Source organism: Bombus pyrosoma, linkage group LG18 (genome assembly GCF_014825855.1).
Source record: "Bombus pyrosoma isolate SC7728 linkage group LG18, ASM1482585v1, whole genome shotgun sequence".
Taxonomy (NCBI): domain Eukaryota; kingdom Metazoa; phylum Arthropoda; class Insecta; order Hymenoptera; family Apidae; genus Bombus; species Bombus pyrosoma.
This window is the reverse complement of record NC_057787.1, coordinates 1,465,043-1,476,630: the sequence shown is the minus strand read 5'-3', so window position 1 is coordinate 1,476,630 and position 11,588 is coordinate 1,465,043. Positions and strand designations below refer to the sequence as shown.

General features: G+C 36.7%; 1 long non-coding RNA gene across 5 annotated transcripts; it reads right to left on the bottom strand.

Annotated features, from left to right (window-relative positions):
• Window positions 1-603: 603 nt before the first annotated feature.
• Window positions 604-5,192, bottom strand: LOC122577371. 5 transcript variants are annotated; one of them, XR_006320237.1, is made up of 9 exons: window positions 5,068-5,192; window positions 4,781-4,980; window positions 4,579-4,706; window positions 4,190-4,512; window positions 3,468-3,668; window positions 2,633-2,971; window positions 2,183-2,509; window positions 1,879-2,111; window positions 604-1,340 (listed from the first exon to the last, which is right to left on the bottom strand). It is a non-coding gene; the product is annotated as an uncharacterized LOC122577371 (long non-coding RNA). The 5 variants fall into 5 exon arrangements; XR_006320236.1 differs by having other exon boundaries at window positions 4,579-4,980; XR_006320235.1 differs by having other exon boundaries at window positions 4,190-4,706; window positions 4,811-4,980.
• Between the last annotated feature and the right edge of the window lie 6,396 nt (window positions 5,193-11,588).

Below are 11,588 nucleotides of genomic sequence, written 5' to 3'. Positions count from 1 at the left end.
TGCGCATAATATGTATGAACGTAATTGATGTCGGCAAAGGTGTTACTCGTAATAAAGAAGACCGTGTAATAATTTCAATATTTTATATTGATCCGCCTGCACGCCATACCAAAGTGTGCACGCAAAAGTAGCAGCTGATTGCGAAATTCTTGCAAATTATTCGGTTGTAAGGTGAACACTTATAATCGGTGTATAAGAAAGGCTGAAGGCCTTGTAAGTAATCGCACGTGTTATGATTATTCATGTTCAGAAGTAACTACATGTGTAGAATGTCACTTTATAATGGATACAATTAGATATTGAAAAATTTCAGCGAATATTTCTGCAATTCAAAAACAAAATTCCACTCATCATCCTCGTTACAGCTTGAAATTTATTCATTATTTCCCAATGCCAAATAATAAATATAATACTAAACTACGATTATTCGTGTGAATAATATATTAGGTTGGCAACTAAGTGATTGCGGAGTTTGTCACTAGGTGGTATTGACAAATCCGCAATCACTTAGTTGCCAACCTAAAAGATTGAACGTAATGCATAAAACACAATACCACTAAATATTACATGAAATATCGTATGCTTTCAGTGCATGCTGTTGCCAGCATAGAAGCGTTTGAAAATTTCCCATTATCGCTTAGTGTACAGAAGAAAAAAAGGTACAAAATATAAGAAATAAGAATATTTAGCAATCAAATATTCGTCGCGTGATCTTGGTGAATCGTATTTGATACACAGGAACAATCGTACGCATAGCAGGGAATTTTATTATCAGTTAACAAAGTATCCTATGGAATATCGTACGACTGCAATGGGTAATTTTGCGATGCAGAAGCGTTTGAAATTCGCTCATCGTCCTCCCTTGAAGAGTATCGACGTTGTCGTTTGTGGTGGCACCCATTAAACTCCGGTCTCCGTGGTTGGAACTTTTTTTAAGTCGTTGCCGCCGCCGCTCGCAGCCGGCGTCTCCGCTCCAAGGAGCGTGGAACGACTTTAAAGCGCAATACAATATCGCGCCCGGTCGAAGTTAATGAGAGTTTCGCGTGTTCCGGAAGCGACCGGGCTCCTCTGTCGCCGGCAGAGACGACCGCGCTTCCACCCTCTCGCACGGCCGCGCGCGCCACCACGTGCCACTCCCAAATTTTACACGCACCTTAAATATCCTCTAGCGCAATTAGCGAACTGTGCCATGGGTCTCAACAAAAACTATTTCACTGTTTTTCCTTCAACACGTACGACAGAGATAAGACGCTAAGAGTCTCCTCTTCGTATCTTTCTGAAAGATACTGAAACGTGGACGCTCCGCATTGGTGTGAACGGGCAGTAAAATTTGCCTGCAACTATGAAATAATCGTTTGTTATTTTTAATTCGTATACTCGCACCTGATTTATTATCGAAAATATAAAATGCAGATGAATTGGCATGGTAGGATATTATATGGAAATAAATTCAGATGGTAAAATACAAAACCACAAGGTGAATAAAGTCGAAGACTTTAAGAGAGAGAACATGACAATATGTTAAAAGTCAGGGCCGACGCAAGGCAGTCTTTAAAATTACCCAATTAAAAAACATCGATTTTGATTAATTTTCTACAGAATGATGATACCATTAACAGATGCGAGACATTATTTTAGTAGCGATGATTCGGTTTAAAGGAGTAAGAAAAATCATGAAAGTTCAGTGTAACTCCATATCCTTTAGATAAAAAAGATCCAGAGAAATGTACTTTTTAGAGAAATTAAACTACATCAATAGCTTTTTGCAAAAGTCACACATGATTACAGATTTTCTACTTTCATTGAATTTTTTGCCCCTTGAAAGCGAATTATGCATGCGAAAAGATATTATTTGGATTTGTTTAAAAAGCTGCTTACAAAAATATATAACATGTAACAGCATTTGTAAACAAATAATTCCTCGTTGTAAAAGTCTACTTTTAATATCGCAAGATCTAATGTCAATATACATGTGCCCTAACAGATAATGTACATGTACTCAAAGATCCAACAAATTTGGTTTCATGTATTATGCTTCGTGTTAATTAACATAAATACAAGGAATCCTGGTCTTCATAGAAATTGCTCATAATTAACCTCCATGTACTTTCCTATAGGGAAACATAATAATTGTATGAACAGTGGTATAAAATTGCGCAAATGCAAATTAAATTGATATTACCTTAAGTGCAAAAGAATTGTTTGAGAGGCATCATAAAAAAAGATGGAAATTCCAGACGAAGCTCGTGCAGGGAACACGAGGATACCAGGACGCTCGACCAACAAACCGGCAATGCATCGTTAGCCGGAATGGTTGGCAGATAAATGACGTGGTCGCCTCGCATCTGACGTGAATGAAGCCAGGATGGCTTACCTACGTGTCCGTCGGATCGTGCGTGTACCAACGGGACCCACGGTGATCGCAATGACTACCTAATGATACATTGAACCTCATGTTGCCTGGTGCATGCCGGCAACTTTCCGTGGTTTTCGCTTCAAACGAGCTTTCCTACTTGGCGAAAGGACACGAATATACTAGGAAATTACAATTGCTTCAGAAGCAAAAGAAAAGAGTATTATACTATTGGAACGAAGAACTTTAGGGGGTACATAAATCAAAGTAATTTCTTACTTCAGGTCAGTAGGGGATCATGAGAATATAATTTTTGAAAATTTTGTTTGCCCTCTCTGGCGTTTATGTCGACGTCATGCTCGCGTTGCGCGCTTATGTTCCTTTGCTCCTCCATGTTCACGCTGTACCGTGGTCATTTGAAAGACATCAGTGTAATGAAGTTTATTATGGTAGCATGTGTTACATTAGAGCATAACGTTATGGCGGCGTCGTATTTACGTTATTTCATAGACACAGCAAAAAATAATACGGGACTTTATACTAAATTTTGATTATTCGTTTCTATTAAGTCTCTGCCAAGTTTTTATTTCCAACTCATTTTCATTTCAGTATTAATCCCTGGAAATGTAATATTTTGTTATTTAACATTAGTTAGTAACTATTTAATATTATATTAACGTTATTCAATATATTCATTTCATTACAAGCTATGTATTCGCAGTCAGTGAGAGCTGTTTAAATTATCACCGCTTTCGCGTAATATCGTGCAAACTATTTTGTTCTTCGTTTCCAACCACTCTCGCTACTTATCGCAACAACTTTCACAATCGTCGTTTCAAGGAATAAACCAAGTCTGGCGAACGCGTATCACGGTTCAAACGATACCACAATCGGTTATTGACCGCGAAAATCCGCTCGCGGCGAGTGATACCAGACTGTGGAAAGAAACGAAGTACCGCGAAAAATTGCCGAATGACGTAAAACTGGGTGACCATGCTACCAGTTATCAAGGCCGGTATTTTAATGGTCAGTCACGGTTGATGTACTCGAAGAAGCTATTCTAGATGATTCTCTGACAGTATCGCTAACTCTTGTTTACTTGAATGAAACTTACCAACGTTGAATTTCATTTAATGCAATTGTTACGTGGTTTAATTTAATTCCTCCTAACTCTGTACTTGTACAGGATTTGGCAAAATATTTGATGGACATTTATGTACAGGGTAAATTGTAGACATCAAAACGATGACAATGTTCATGTGCAAACACGTCCTTGGAGGCTTATTTTTCAGCTTGTAAACAATTTTATTTTACTCTGGAAATATATACTGGTATCAATGAATCAGCAGACAAACCTGTCTCTCTATCTCACTTACACTTCATATACTTTTACGAATATGACAAATTTCTCTACGTACTTGGAAGAATATATGTGGGTGGGCGGAAAAGCGGTAGAACAAAAATATCAAGACGGAGAGGAAAAGAAGAAAAGGAAGAGGAGAGACGAAAGAAATAGAAAGAAATGGCAAATAGAGAAAAAGAGAAGGAAGAAAGTGATGTAAGCAGGGGAAGAAAGAAAAAAGAGAAGCCAGAGACACAAGAGAAATAAAAGAGGAAAAAGAAGGGGAAAGAGCATGCGAAAGAAAAGGAACAAGAGTAGGAGAAAGAGAAGAAAGACAAAGATAAGAAGAAAAGGAGGAGAGGGAAGAAATACAAGCAAACGAAAAGAAGAAAAGGAAGAAAGAGAAGCAAAGAAAGGAAAGAAGAAAAAGAAAGCGGTGAAGGAAGAAAAGAAAAGATAGAAAGTGGACTGCACAGTATGCAAATTCAACTTACCCCCTTTTCTAGTTTCCCCAAACGAAATACCCGCAACATGTCGGTATTTTTCACATGGATCTGTAGAACGATGGTTCGATGACATACGAATCGTAGGGAAATGGCGCGGAGGCGAGACCTTGCGCCATCATAATTTTCCATGGAACTGCGTTTTTATGCCGTGACGGAAATTAATCGGCCCGCATTAATTAATAGACAGTTAAATTCAACGGTCGCTGTAAAACCGGTAGCCGGCGCGGGGCTCAGGAAAAAGGAAAAAGTACGTAGCGATATCAACGGTTGCATCGCGAGTTCGTGCGGTGTCCGAGGAAGTAATTAGGCAGCTACTTTCAAACCCATTTATTATCACTCGGCTATCTCACCATAGTTGAGGAATATAATACTCGTACCTTTTTATTTATGTCTTGCAGAAACTGTTTATTCGAACGAAATTGTCGAACGAGTTATTAGCACAATCACCTACGTTCTTCGTGTTCTTAGAGATTGAAAGGAATTGCAGGTCTGGTTACTTTGATATCTGCAAATAATGTTCCGCAAAGATTGATTTCTTGTCGTGTCATGATTTTTTACTGCTAATATAACGTATTATACCAAGTTTTATCAAGATTCTACGCTGCTTACTAATATTTATTATACTTGCTGCCCTTTCTTAACCCTGTTGCAATTTTCAAATCTTCATGCTCCAGTTATTAAAAAAGCCAGAAATCATGGTTACTTACTGATCTGCCACATTTTTCTCAGTAATTGTGTATTAATAGGAAAATGCAGTTGAATAGAAAATACAATTCCACCTGCAAACACACCATCGGTAAAAATGCTTAAGATAATTATATTAGCTTAAAAACTAAAAAAAATTGAGTAATAATAAACGTAATAACCTGTTCTTAACCCTGTTGCAATTTTCAAATCTTCATGCTGCAGTTATTAAAAAAACCAGAAATCGTGGTTACTCACTGATCTGCCACATTTTTCTCAGTAATTGTGTACCAATAGGAAAATGCAGTTGGATAGAAAAGACACCATAGGTAAAAAGACTTAAGATGATTATATTAGATCATATTTTAAAACTAAAAAGAATTGAGTAATAATAAACATAATAACCTGTTCTTAACCCTGTTGCAATTTTCAAATCTTCCTGCTGCAGTTATTCAAAAAGCTATAAATTACAGTTACTCAACATCTGCCATATTTTTCTCAGTAATTGTGTATTAATAGGAAAATGCAGTTGAATAGAAAATACAATTCCACCTGCAAACACACCATAGGTAAAAAGACTTAAGATGATTATATTAGATCATATTTTAAAATTAAAAAGATTTGAGTAATAATAAACGTAATAACCTGTTCTTAACCCTGTTGCAATTTTCAAATCTTCCTGCTGCAGTTATTTAAAAAGCTATAAATCACAGTTACTCACCATCTGCCATATTTTTCTCAGAAATTGTGTAATAGAAAAACACAGTTGGATAGAAAATACAATTCCACCTGCAAACACATCATAGGTAAAAAGACTTAAGATGATTATATTAGATCATATTTTAAAACTAAAAAGAACTGAATAATAATAAACGTGATAAAAACATCAAGGTATTAATCTAATATGTAATATAGAAGAAGATCTAATATAAAATTTATCTAATAAATAAAGTACATGCTTGCAATTTAAAATTTACAATCCAGACCAAATACCAAAGTTTTCCAAATACCAAATTTCAATGAAACAATTCCAACAGCATTCGTAAATTAACAAAATGACGATCTAAACGTCCGTGACTATTATTGAATAACCGACGAATCAGTTAGGGGAAGAAGGGATCAAGTTGCAGTAGATCACTTTCTACAATTATCGTGACGTGGACAACCGGTAGAAGAAGAATTAGAGTTTGGCTGTCGCGGTAAGGGGGACTTGGTGGTGGATAAAGAAGGTGGGGTTAGAGGCAAACGGGTCTCGGTTACGTCCAAATAGAAATTCAATTGATCTTGTCCGGTAGTGTCAGGCAATCCATCTTGTTCCTTCCGCCGCGTCCGAAGACGCGTCTTCTAGACCGCTTCCACGCAAGGTTTTCACGTTTCTCGTTCTGCCGTTCTCGGTACCGCGACTCCGTCCATCGCTGGGTTAGAAAAAAAAACGGGACAGCTGTCCGGCCGACCGCCAAACTGCTCATTAATTACATTCCCGTGGCTCACTCACACGTGACCGCTGCTGTTTGTCTTTCCGTTCCATTTTATTCCTACGCTGGCCGAATAAAAATGTCTGAATAAAAATCATCAGAGGATACGCACAGATTGGTTGTCCTCACTTTAACAGACTTCCGATCGACTTCTTTCAAATCGAACACCAGCATCAACTGCAACAGAAACTCGGTCTGATATTTGTTCTAATAAACATGATAAACATGCAATAATTATCTATCAATGAATAAAATGAAGAAAAAAATTCTTATTTGGTTGGAAAGAAACGCATTGACTTACTGTAAAATACTTTGATTTTGCATACTTTATTTATAACTGTATTAATAAATTAATTATCTTGTTATAAAATAACGATGAAAGAGTTTCCTTATTTATTTTTATCGACGTTTATATTTTTTTTCTATAAGCAATTTTTCTTTTCTAATCCCATCAGCTGTTCTTCCAACATTCTACACAAATGTTTCTTTACTGCACTTTATTCTCTATTATTTTTAATAATATTAGGTTATCTGAAAAGTCTCTTTCGTTTCATAAGATGATAATAGATGAACAATAATTTGTTTTATATTATTTTATCGAATTAGGTATGATCCATTTCGTTATATTTCTATTATTACGTTCGTGTATAATTCAATAAATTAATATAAAACAAAAAACATGGTACGTCTATTATTTCCTCATAAAACGAAAGAAACTTTTCGGATAACCTAATAGAAAAGTGTGACAAAATTCACATGTCAACTCTGACCATGCTATCTTGCAATCGACTCAACCTCAACATCCAATTCTACCAACATCAATTACGATTATATATACTTTTCCTTCGTTGAAGAAAAGAACTCTTCTATACACAATTCCTATCATCTACAAGATACTCGATCTACGTTTTAGCAAACATACAATGATCCCATGTAACCACCTAGCACCTCCCCAGACATCTTTCTCGAAGCAATGCCCGATGGCTGTGTCGATCGATGGAAAACAGTTGTTTCCGGCACAGCAATCGAACGTCAAGTAAATTGGCAAGCAGCGATCAACCATTTTCTCGAAGCATGATCGATTATACCGTGCATCGGCATAATAACGATTATTCTCGGATTACCGATTTTATGCCGGACGATCGAAACGAGATATCGCAGCGATAGGTCGGCCACGATACGCAAGTACAGCTACCAGCTCCGCGTCGTTGATGCGCGTGCTTCCACGCTGTCGACTAATTGGTGGTACAACTTTATTACTCACCGTTAAATAATGACGGGCCATGCTAAGTGCGCCGGTTTAAAGACCATGAAAGGGAGCGTGAGTACGCTGATACAGGCGGCCGATAAACCTGCCGCAGCGCCACGCCGCGTCCGGCTTAGGACGCCATGCAAGTTGCCCCTCTCTAATAAGGCGATAAGGGTCGCGATTCCAGCGATTTCCGATGGCCCGCAGCCACCTCTTCCCGCCTCCAGTCAGACGCCCATCGAGGACGACCATATCCGGCTCCGCCACCACATACGAATTTTCTTTCTTTCTTCGTGGCGAGATTAACTCTTAACGCTCCAAGTGTGCCTCTCAAGCACCACCAATGTACTGTGTTCTACTGCAAATGTATTTTTCGCTCGTTATCGGTAATTGTTTACAAATAAGAAATAATACTCGTCAATGAGTACTGTGACACTTGTGGACACAAACCCGGTTTGTATCTGAATGGATATTTGAAAAAATTCTACGATTATAATTAATATAAATATTGTAATCAAAATTATATTACTTCTCAAATGAATATAGATTGTTTCGAATGACTTTAACGTTATTATTTACACGTCACTGTAGCGTTTCAAATCTGACAGTTAAAAACTTGCAAATCGAAGTATGATGAGAATAAATTGAAGTTGCCGGTCGTTATTCACAATTAAAAGTTGAAGTGTTAAGGGTTAAGTTTCAGGTGAATATTAAACGTATTGGTTTGTTTAATAAAGAGACGAGTGATCAAATTGTAATATTAATTTCCTTAAAATCATTTTAAGCACAAACATAGAGATCGTAATCGTTGCTCGCTCGATACTACCGTTTAACTCTACGCTCGCTATTCGACTATGTGACTCGTTACAATAATCGTTCTAGAGAGCACGTTCGTCTGTTTGTATCGATCGATGGTATTACGGAAAGTTGAAACGTAATTCCGGTCGACGGTTTCAAGTAACAGCGATAATATTTTGCCCGGAGTTTGTTTAGCTTTGAAACTAGCAAACCAAAACAGTGTTGACATTGCAAGGCGTAGTAATATGAGCCACTGCGAATATTCCGTCGACTCGTGTGCCGCTACCAGTTCCGTTTAGCTGTCGATGGAGGCAATACGTACAAAGGTATGTGTTGAAATTTTATTTTCTATTATTAGCGGGAAATGGAATTAGGGATTTTTGACGTTGAATATACACTGTGCCATTAGATTCATAGTTCCAGTGAAATCAGGAACGTTCTGTAGCTCAATAAAGTATGAAAATAAAGTCAAGAATAACGTAATTGCCTTGAACACCTCACTTTCGAGAAATTCGAGTTTGGAAACTTGTCAAGTATGCGTAAACTTGCACAGTTCGCAGTTACATGGAAATAGATAATCGATAGTTTTTCAATAAATTTAACTATTCGATTTTGCGTATTGTATTTCTGATTACACTTTATTTTATTATATCTGTTCTGTATCTAATTGACATTTTTAAGTAATTTCATTGTTATGCGAGCCAATGCAGTCTGCTTTCGACTGGTTTTACAATTTTATTTTAAAATTCCTACTTGGTGTTATAGTGTAGTATAGTGATTTTGTCCAGCCTTAATTATTCAAGCGAGTTCTTAACATTGAATATTTTGTACATTTTATACTTGCACATTCTAACCTCTCATAATTGTATAAACATCTAGGGGATATTTATTAACACTAGAAATACCACACCAGTCAAAATAACTGGTTCTACAATTTTATAAACGTGTCAACCCTCGTTTAGGGATAATGGTCTCAGATGGATTAATAATAGCAAAAATGTACTACATAACATGGAATTGCTTCTATAAGAAAGTAATAAATCAATAAATATAAAAATATTCTATTATTAGATATTTTTTAAAGATCAGTCATTTTCACTGGTTTTGGTAGAAATAACTTCGTGTCAACTATCGGTAGTTCCAGTGTTGACAATAAGTTTTATACCTATGAAATTCAGTACGTTTCGAAGAAAATGATCCGATATCCAACCGATTTCGAAACCATTGCAATGTTGAGTCACGGGTCAAAGACACGAGGGTTCTCCGCACTGGAAAGTCCGTGCACGGCTAGAAAAAAGAGAGCAAAGCGTCTAGCAGCTACTTGCGGATAATTAATAATGTCGGGATCAAAAGTGTGCCCATTGAATGTTCGCTCATTCACAAATGATCTCTCTCCGCCCAGATGAATGCCGGACCAGATCGTTACAAGGGTATTCTACGGGCGTGCCTCGCACGGGTGTCTTCAGGTCAATACCGGCGGTTCGTTGAATACAATTATTAATGCCGTCATTAAGAGCATTTACCATTTTTAATGTGAACGATCGGAAAGAAATATAAATCATATCTGTCCGGTCGGCCAACGTGCCTGTACGAGCAGTCTCTCTTCTCCGATCTTTGGCTTCGCGCGATCCTGTTCCCAGCTTGCGTGCGCTCTTTGCCCCGTCCTTCCCTTTCTTTTCTCTTTTACCATCTCCTTCCGTCGTTGATTTGGTAAAGGGGAAAAATTGGACCAGGATACGTGCAGTGGATTAAAAGGGCGTGAATTGTGATGAAATGGTACATTGGATTTTAGGGTAGTGGATGTACAAGAATATCACAATCGCATGATATTTCAAAGCTAAGCTGAGCTTAGAAAATGTCTGAATATATAGAAACGTCATCTGTAATATCTTAACACTAGAATTTCCACTGCAGTCAAATTGGCTGGTTTTACAATTTTATTTTACAATTCCTACTTTGTGTTATATTTTTTCCGCAATGATGTTATGACTTTCGCAAAGATAATTAAAAGAATAATATAATGAATTTTATTTTGTTTTTTACGCATTCAAACTGAAAATAATTTTGTATCAAGGCTACTCATACCAATATCAGTTAAAATGACCGGTATTTGCAAAGTGTAGAAGGGTCCTGCAAACTGTTTATCGAACCCCAATTAACCAGTTTCCCCGTTTCGTACAACTTGCCACATGTTTTTTAAATTTTCACCGCGTATCATTCGATACGACGATATCAGTTTTCAGGAAAATTCCGGATCGATTGCTAGATCGCTAGATGCTAACGTTAGAAATACCACAGCAATCGAAACGACTGATTCCATAATTTTATAAACGCGTCGACCCTCGTTTTGGGGACGATGGTCCCAGGTGGATTAATAATAGCAAAATTGTATTACATAAAATGGAATTGCTTTGTAAGAAAGTAATAAATCAATAAATATAAAAATATTCTATCATCAGGTATTTTTTAAAAACTAGTCATTTTCACTGGTTTTGGTAGAAATAGCTTCGTGTTAACTATATATAGTTCTAGTGTTAATACGTACATGGGAACTTTCGTCAAAGTACCTTATTTTGTCTGGTTTTACAATTTTATTTTAAAATTTCTACTTCGTATATAGTGATTTCGTCCAGCCTTAATTGTTCAAACGAGTTCTTAACATTGAATATTTTGTACATTTTATACTTGTACATTCTAACCTCTCATAATTGTATAAACATCTAGGGGATATTTATTAACACTAGAAATACCACACCAGTCAAAATAACTGGTTCTACAATCTTATAAACGTGTCGGCCCTCGTTTAGGGACGATGGTCCCAGGTGGATTAATAATAGCAAAAATGTACTACATAACGTGGAATTGCTTCTGTAAGAAAGTAATAAATCAATAAATATAAAAATATTCTATCATCAGGTATTTTTTAAAAACTAGTCATTTTCACTGGTTTTGGTAGAAATAGCTTCATGTTAACTATATATAGTTCTAGTGTTAATACGTACATGGGAACTTTCGTCAATGTACCTTATTTTGTCTGACTGAAATTTTCCAAACTTCAGTAAACGTGTGATATTTTTGGAAAAAGATGAATTTACTTTTAGTTTATTAAAATAGGAGGAACTTTCACGTAAGAAATTATCCCGCTTTCACCTCTCCCCTCCCCCTAAAAGTTAATGTTCCA